Source organism: Propithecus coquereli, unplaced genomic scaffold (genome assembly GCF_000956105.1).
Source record: "Propithecus coquereli isolate 6110/MARCELLA unplaced genomic scaffold, Pcoq_1.0 Scaffold82, whole genome shotgun sequence".
NCBI lineage: Eukaryota > Metazoa > Chordata > Mammalia > Primates > Indriidae > Propithecus > Propithecus coquereli.
The window spans coordinates 801,732-810,214 of NW_012154396.1; positions in this window are offsets into that span (position 1 = coordinate 801,732).

Sequence of the window (8,483 nt, forward strand, 5' to 3'; positions counted from 1 at the left end):
ATGAAACACTAAGGAAGGAAGCAGAGGACAGTAAGAGATAGAAAACCAAACAATGCTCCTGAATCAGCAGAATCAACATTGTTAAAATGTCTATACTACCTGAAGTGATCTACAAGTTCAATGTAATCCCTATTAAAGTATCAACACCGTTTTTGGCAGATCTAGAAAAAATAATTCCACATCTAATATGGAACCAGAGACGACCCCATATAGCTAAAGCAACCATAAGCAAAAAGAACAAATTAGGAGGCATTAATTTACCAGACTTAAAGCTATACTACAAGGCTATAGCAACTAAAACAGCATGGAACTGGCACAAGAACAAAGACATAGACCAATGGAACAGGACTAAGAACCCAGATATAAAACCATCCTCATATAGCTGTCTGATCTTTCACAAAGCAGACAAAAGCATACATTAGGGAAAAGACTCCCCATTCAATAAATGGTGCTGGGAAAATTCAATAGCCACATGTAGAAGACTGAAACAGGATCCACATCTCTCATCTCTCATAAAAATTAACTCACGATGGATAGCAGACTTAAATCTAAGGCATGAAACTCTAAGAATTCTAGAAGAAAACATTGGAAAAACTCCTATACACATTGGCCTAGGCAAAGAATTTATGAAGAAGATTCCAAAAGCAATCACAGCATCAACAAAAAAAAATAAATGGGACCTGATCAAATTAAAAAGCTTCTGCACATTCAAAGAAACTATCACTAGAGTGAATACACAGCCTATAGAATGGGAGAAAATATTTACATGCTATACATCTGATAAACAGCTGATAACCAGAATCTATATAGAACTCAGGAAAATCAGCAAGAAAAAAATCAAACAACCCTATTTAAAAAGTGGGCAAAGAACATGAACAAAAACTTTTCAGAAGATAGACTAATGGCCAACAAACATATGAAAAAATGCTCAACATCTCTAATCATCAGAGAAATGCAAATCAAAACTACAAAGAGATATGACTTGACTTCAGTGAGAATGGCTTTATCAAAAAGTCCCAAAACAACAAATTTTGGTGTGGATGCAGAGAGATAGAAACACTCATACACTGCTGGTGGGACTGCAAACTACTACAACCTCTGTGGAAAGTATTATGGAGATACTTCAAAGAGCTAAAAGTAGAACTACCATTTGATCCAGCAATCCCATTACTAGGCATCTACCCAAGGGAAAAAAAATCATTCTATAAAAAAGACATTTGCACTCGAATGTTTATAGCAGCACAATTCACAATTGCAAAGATGTGGAAACAACCCAATTGCCCATCAATACATAAGTGGATTAATAAAATGTGGTACATGTATACCATGCAGTACTACTCAGCCACAGAAAAAACAACGGTGATCTAGCACCTCTTGTATTAACTTGGATGGAGCTGGAGCCCATTCTCCTAAGTGAAGTACCACAAGAATGGAAAAACAAGCACCACATATACTCACCATGAAATTGGTACTAATTGGTCAACACTTATGTGCACATACGGAAGTAACATTTATCATGTGTCGGGCAGGTGGGAAGAGGGATTAGGGGATGGATATATTCACACCTGATGGGTGTGGTGTGCACTGTCTGGGGGATGGGAACACTTGTAGCCATAACTCAGGTGGGGCAAAGGTAATATATACAACCTAAACGTTTGTACCCCTGTAATATTCTGAAATTAAAAAAAATAAAATAAAAATCAATTCACTAAGTTTAAAAAAATCAGTTTTGTGTTTGAGCAGCTCTAACTCTCTAGAAGTGTTTCCAATCATTAGACTAAAATTTGACTCTCTTCAAATTCTACACTTAACTTTTTTCTAGAATTGAGTCAATCCCTTTTTCCCTGTCTTCCCACTTGAACTTAAACATGAGTTCTTCCTAATTCTCAAGCCTGTCTGCATTTGGACTGGAATTATGCCATCAGCCACTTCGCCCCATTTTGAGGGTATTAACCCTGAGTTACCTGGGGAAACTGTAATGGTCTCCCTGAGGCAACTGCTGTGCAAGACAGTGCTGAGTCTCCTCTGGACCCACCCCCACCACTCCTCTTTGCTTCTAGATCTATAACTAGACTCAAGTCCCAGCAGGCCCCTTAACATGAATTAGGAAGTATGATCCCTAAGGCGGGGTGCTACACTCCAAAAGACTCACTTAAATTTTCTAATATACAGATAGAAATCTGGGGAACATGTGTGAGAATGGATATTAAGGATGTGGGGTAATGATGGAAGTCACACAAAGTTGGATCAGGCTGAATTTATTGGTATGGGCTCTCTAAGCAGAGATTCTATATTTCATGTTAGCCCTCAGGGAATTAGAAAAGGCTCCAACAGTTGGTTGGACTGAAACATGGACCAAAAATTGGCCCACATTCAGGGAGTTAGAAATGCCAGACCAGCCTTGGTTTAATATAGAGTAAGGGATTCAAAGGCATATCCAGAGATTGGAATGTTAGAGTAGATATCTGTTAAGACCTGCTCAACCATACTGGGAGGGTTCAGAAGATACATCTTTCACCAATACCATAAGACACATATTTGTGAGGAGAGCCCTAGCATCCTTGAAAAGCTCTGTGATAGCTCTTCTCTGCAGGCCAGATCTTACAGTGGGAATTACAGTGACTGAATTGGAAAACCTAAATGCAATGGGAATAATTAGATCCCCAGGTAGTAGTGCCAAGCAGCGGCATTCAGCCACAAAAGGCAAGGTGAGCGCAGTCACCATGATAGAGAGCTGAGTCAAAGCAAAGTAGTCTAACTGACACAGACCTATGGCCCTAGCTAGTTGACCATGATCTTCGTAGAAGTAAAATAAATAGAAGCCCTACTACTTAATCGATATAAGCAGAAAAGTTCTAGGTCAAGTGAACAAAAGTCTAACCTGAATCATAAATGCAGAGACTCATGGCCCCTCAACCAATTCCCAAATGTGAGCCAGTTTACAGACTCAGAATTCCTTGAATGAAGCAGATGCCAGATCCCCTTGATGAAGGACTTCAGCATGATGCCAAAAATTTATACCATTAATCTTTTTCCCAGCCATCCTCAAAGCAACCTTGAGCTTTTTAAAAGGAAAATGTGCATTGAGAAAAAGAAAATAAGCAAAAAAAAGAAAAGAAGTAGACCTTTCAAAGACTACTGGACACTGACTCTATACTGACCATGATTCCAGGACACCCAAAACATCACTTTGGCCGTGCCCCCGCACTCCCCACCCCCGCCAGGCAGAGTAAACAGTTATGAATGTGAGGTGATCAATGGAGTTTCAGCACTGGGCCATGTCGCAGTGGTCTCAGAGTGTCCCTAAACCCATCCTATGGTTATTTCCCCAGTTTCAGAATGTACAGCTGGAATAGACATACTCAGCTGCTGGCAGAATCCCCAAATGCTATCTTATCAAGTATTTGGAAAAAATGATCATATTTTCTCAAAATTTTCTCTTCTCCAAGGCACACATTCTCACTCCTTTTATATTTCCTTAAATGAATTTATTTCCAGGGTCTTCATCATGCCTAACATTGTACATTTTTAAATGTATGACTAATATTGAAATTTCATTTACCAAAATCCCATGAGGATTTTTTCCACATGCATTGCCAACAAGCAGGGTGATTCTCAAATTGCACTAGAGCAAATCATTTGAGCCTAAACAATGAAATTTAAATTTACTGCTGTTAAATTTCATCTTATAGTTTCTGACCTACACTAAAAGCTATCAAGATCTTTTCAAATCATAAGTAATTCAATAGGCAAACATTTATGGATGGCCTACTCTGAGTCAAGCCCTGGTAATGGGCTATAAAGATGAAGAAGACACTGTCTTTGACCTCCAGTTGCTTTGTCTAGTAAGGGACACAAAAAGTAAATAATATAAATAAGAAATGTGATAAGTACCATAGGAGTGCTGTGTTAAAAAAAAAAAAAAATGAGTAAATGGAGCTGCTGAGAGAAAGATGGAAAACACAATCAACCCTGAGCACAGCCTCGAGCTACAGCTGCAAGAAAGGGCAGACTGAGGACCAAGAGATGAAATAAATGAGCAGAAGAGATAAGAAATGGAGAAAGAGGGGTAGAGAGGGGGACCAGTGAGGAGGGTAGAGGAGGGCACAGTAAGGTAAGATTGAGGGACAGAGGAGAATTGAAAGGCTCAAAAACTGTCAATAGTCCATTAAAGCTTCCTGTAAACTTTAAAAACAAAGTAAATTATGTTTTGGGTAAATTGGTAAATGCAGTAAACTAAAAAACAAGTCATTTGGTGAACTGATGTTTCAACAACTAAGCTTTTGATGAATTGGTCTGGAGCCTGCTTGGGAAAGCAAACTAATGAAAAGATTTGTAGTTGAAGATTATTTTCCAATAATGGCTGCAAAAATATCTTTCATCTCCTGTCCCCATCTATAATGTTACCTTGCCCTTATTGAGGAGCAGAGATCATTTTTCTATTATCTTGTGACTGCTTTGACCAATAGAATACAGCAGAAATGATTCTGCGTCACTAGCAAGAATAATCATTACTTGCCCTGTTGCTTTTTCTTCCTGCCTCTTAGAAAGACTCCTTTTTGAACACATCCCCTCAGACCTCAATTGCCATCCTGTGGGAAGTCCACATAACCTGGAAAGGCAACTTGTAGGTGCTCTACTTAATAGCACCATCTGAGCATCAACTGTCAGCCATCTGACTAAGGCATTTGAAATGTGTAGCCAAGTTAATCTTTCAGATGACTTTAATCCAATACAAAGTCTGACTAAAACTATATAAGAATATCCAAGTAAGAACAGCTCAATTGAGTTCATCAACCCACAGGAACCTAAGTGATAATAATACATTGCTTTATACCATTAAGCTGTGGATTAGTTTGTTACACATTGTCTTAGTCAGTTTGGGCAGCTGTAACAAAATACCATAGACTGAGTGGCTTAAACAACAGAAATTTATTTCTCACAATTCTGGAGGCTGGGAAATCTGAAATCAGAGTACCAGCATGATCGATTCTGGTGAGAACCCTCTTCCTGATTTTCAGACAATTGTTTTCTCATTAAATCTTCACGTGGCAAAGAACAAAGAAGAAGATTTTGTGTTTCCTCTTTTTATAAGGGAATTATTCCCATTCATGAGGGCTCCACTCCCATTACCTAATCACTTCCTAAAGGCCCCACCTCCTCATACCATCACATTAGGGATTTAGGCTTCTACATATGAATTTTGAGGGGACATAAACATTCAGTTAATAGCACACATCACTAGTTAACCAGAACAGAAGGTCTAGAGAAGATAAGAGGAGCTTACTAGCTGGTAACCAAGGATATTTGAAGTACGATAGAATTAACTAGATTACAGAATGGTTGGGTTAATGAATCCTGATTGTTAGGAAAGTAGCTACTCTATTCTCAAAGTTCAGATGTGGCCTGGCTGTTTATTTCTAGACCACTGAATTTTCCTGCCTACAAGACTATGTGAGCAGCAATACCATTAACCAAATAGAATTAAAAGAGAAATAGTGGATTTGGATAAGAAACATAATAAGCAATTTTTAATATGTTGAGTTTAAGTTGTTTATGATATATTCATATGGAAATGATCAATAATACCTTATAAATATAGATTTTGAACTTTGGAAACACATATGAGCTGTGTGTACTAACGTCATTAGCATATAGATATTTATTGAAGCCATGGGATATAGTGGTAATACCTAGAAAAAGAATGAAAAAAAATTCCAAAAGAAAGCCATGAGCAACACCAACAATTAAAAGATAAGCAAAGAGGAAAGGTACTTTTTGACAGAATTCTGCTAAACACTATCTTCTTCCACTTTCAAACAATAGTCAATTTATCTTATCACTTGAAATTAAAAAAGAAAAATACTGCTCTTTTTTATATAGCAATATTGTGTAAATTTTAGGATATGGCTGGAGAGAGAACAGGTGATGCTGTCACATATGACTAAATTCAGGATAAAACTACAAGATAATGAAAACTTTGTCAGCACTAAACTGCTTAGGACTTGCATTGAATAAATAACATATATGTGTTTGAGTCTATAATTTCCCCAGAAAATTAGTATGACATCAAAAAACAAAATAGAAGTTACATGACCTATAAATCATTACAAAATGAATTCCTTTCTTGAAGAAGACCCCCAAAGCAATCACCGCAGCAACAAAAATAAATAAATGGGATCTGATCAAATTAAAAAGTTTTTGCATGGCCAAGCAAACTATCATTAGAGCAAATAGACAGCCTACAGAATGAGAGAAAATATTTGCTCTCTACACATCTGATAAAGGGCTGATAACTAGAATTTATCTAGAACTTTAAAAAATCAACAAAAAAAAATCAAACAACCCCATCAACAAATGGGCAAAGGAAATGAACAGAAACTTTTCAAAAGAAGACAGAATAATGGCCAGCAAGCATATAAAAAAATGCTCAATATCTCTAATCATTACAGAAATGCAAATCAAAACCACAATGAGATATCACCTAACCCCAGTGAGATTGGCCTCTATCAAAAAATCACAAAACAACAAATGCTGGCGAGGATGTAGAGAGACAGGAACACTCTTATACTGCTGGTGGGACTGCAAATTAGTGCAACCTCTGTGGAAAAGAATTAGGAGATACTTCAGAGAGCTAAAAATAGAAATACCATTCGATCCAGCAATAGCACTATTAGGCATCTACCCAAAAGAGCAAAAGACATTCTATAATAAAGACATCTGAATCTGAATGTTTATGGCAGCACAATTCATTATTGCAAGGATGTGGAAACAACCCAAGTGTCCGTCAATTCATGAGTGGATTATTAAAATTTGGTGTATGTATACAATGGAATATTACTCAATTATAAGAAACGACAGTCATCTAGCATCTCTTATATTTTCCTGGATAGAGCCCGAGCCCATTATCCGAAGTGAGGTATCATAGGATCGGAAGAATAGGCTCCACTTGTACTGGCCATCAAACTGGCACTGACTGATCAACACTATGGTGCTCACGAACTACTAATATTCTCCAGGGATTAGTGGGTTGGGCGGGGTAAACTCACAACTAACGGACACAGTGAGCATTGTAGAGGGGAAGGGCATGCCTCTAATCCTCCCTTGAGTGAGGCAAAGACATAAAATGTAACCAAAATGTTTGTACCCTCATAATATCCCGAAAAAAAAAAATAAAAATAAAAAAAATAAAAATATCACTGAGAGAATTAAAAGAAAAGCCGCAGGGTGAAAGATATTTGCAACAAATATAAAAACAGGCTCATATTTAGAATATGTCTTAAAACAACACAAATTGACACATTAATTAGAAAAAGACAAATTATAAGGAAAAAATAGGCCAAAAAAGGGCAAAAAACACAGAATATGCTTGACCTTACTGACACTCAGAGAAATCCAATGTAAAATCATAAGGGGTAAGCATTTTACCACATTGAACTGGTTTTAAAAATTTAAAATTTGGCAATATGAAATGTTAGAGAAGATAAAGAGAATTGAGACTTTTGTCCTCTGCTGGTATATATGTAAATGGGTACAGTAACTTTGAAAAACAATTTGGCGTCTTCTACTAAAGTTGGAGATGCATATGTCCTACATACATACAATTCTCTAGAGAAAGTCTTGTATAAGTGCATCAGGAGACAAGTGTAAGTTTGTTCACAGCTGTATCTTTTTTTCAGAGCAAAAAAATAAGAAAGGAAGATAATCAAATATCAGTCAATAACAGAACAGATAAATAAATTGTGGTGTAGTAATACAGTGAAATATAATACTATCCAGCAAGAAAAAAGAATAAAGTGCAAATACATAATATTAAGGCAAAAAAGCAAATCCCAAGGAATACATACAATGTTAATCCAATATTTATAATTTAAACAGAAGAAAACTAAGCTATTTGTAGCATATGAAATAACTGGAAAGAAAGTCTAGGAAATGCAAAACATAAAATTCAAGTGGGGAAGGAGAGAGCAGTATCCTACTGGGAGGGGAATAAGTAGGTTTCCACCATATTTGGTAATACAGGCTACATTCTATTTATTAAGCTAAGTGGTAGATATACATTCTTTTGTATGTATGATATATTTCACAGTCAAAAAACATGTTAAACCTTCTGTGGTTTCCCATCTCGTTTCCCTAAGAATATAATTCAGAATCCTAACTTTGATGTATAAAACTCAACATAATCCAGTCTCTACCTACCTATTAACCTTTGTCTCATCCTGGACTCTCCCAAATTCAGTCCTCCACTCATGTAGCCCTTTTTCTGTTCCTTTAACACTCCAAATTCATTCTCAGCTTTTCACTTTCTCTTCCCTCTACTTGTAACTGTTTCTTACTGATGTTTGTAGGACTGGCTTCATTTCACCATTCAGGTTACAACTCAAATGTCATCTCACCAGAAAGACCTTCCCTCAACGTCTTATAGGAGGTCAGTGGCAGAATCAGACATATATTTAATATTTACTCTTAGTGATAAAATTTCT